The sequence below is a fragment of the Oryx dammah genome, unplaced genomic scaffold (genome assembly GCF_014754425.2).
Source record: "Oryx dammah isolate SB20612 unplaced genomic scaffold, SCBI_Odam_1.1 HiC_scaffold_21, whole genome shotgun sequence".
Classification (NCBI taxonomy): Eukaryota; Metazoa; Chordata; class Mammalia; order Artiodactyla; family Bovidae; genus Oryx; species Oryx dammah.
The window spans coordinates 77,948,815-77,949,455 of record NW_024070205.1 but is presented as its reverse complement, the minus strand read 5'-3'; the positions used below and the strand labels follow the sequence as shown (position 1 = coordinate 77,949,455).

Below are 641 nucleotides of genomic sequence, written 5' to 3'. Positions count from 1 at the left end.
ATGGGCCACTGCCCCACCCGGTATTATAGATATTGTACAAACAAGCCGTACTCAAAGTCTTCCTTCTGCCGAGGTATCCCTGACTGTAAGATCCACCTCTTTGACCCGTAGTGGGAGAAGGCAAAAGTGGATGAGTTCCCACTCTGTGGCCACATGGTGTCAGATGAGTATGAGCAGCTCTCCTCCGAAGCCCTGGAGGCTGCCTGCATTTGTGCCAACAAGTATATGGTGAAAAGCTGCTGCAAAGGTGGCTTCCACATCCGAGTGTGGCTCCAACCATTTCCTGTCACCTACATCAATAAGACGTTGTCCTGTGTTGGAGCTGATAGGCTCCAGACAGGTATGTGTGGTGGCTTTGGAAAGCCCCGGGGCACAGTGGCCAGGGTCCACACTGGCCAAGTCATAATGTCCATCCGCACCAAGTTGCAGAACAAGGAGCATGTGATTCAACTCTGCAGGGCCAGGTTCAAGTTCCCTGGCTGCCAGAAGATCCACATCTCCAAGAAGTGGGGCTTTATTACGTTTAATGTGGATAAATTTGAAGACAGTGTAGCAGAAAAGCAGCTCATCCTGGATGGCTATAGGCTCAAACACATCCCCAGTTGTGGCCTCTGGACAAATGGCGAGCCCTGTACTCATGA

At 51.2% G+C, this 641-nt stretch overlaps 1 pseudogene; it reads left to right on the top strand.

Annotated features, from left to right (window-relative positions):
- On the top strand, nt 1-641 carry LOC120879991 (annotated as a pseudogene).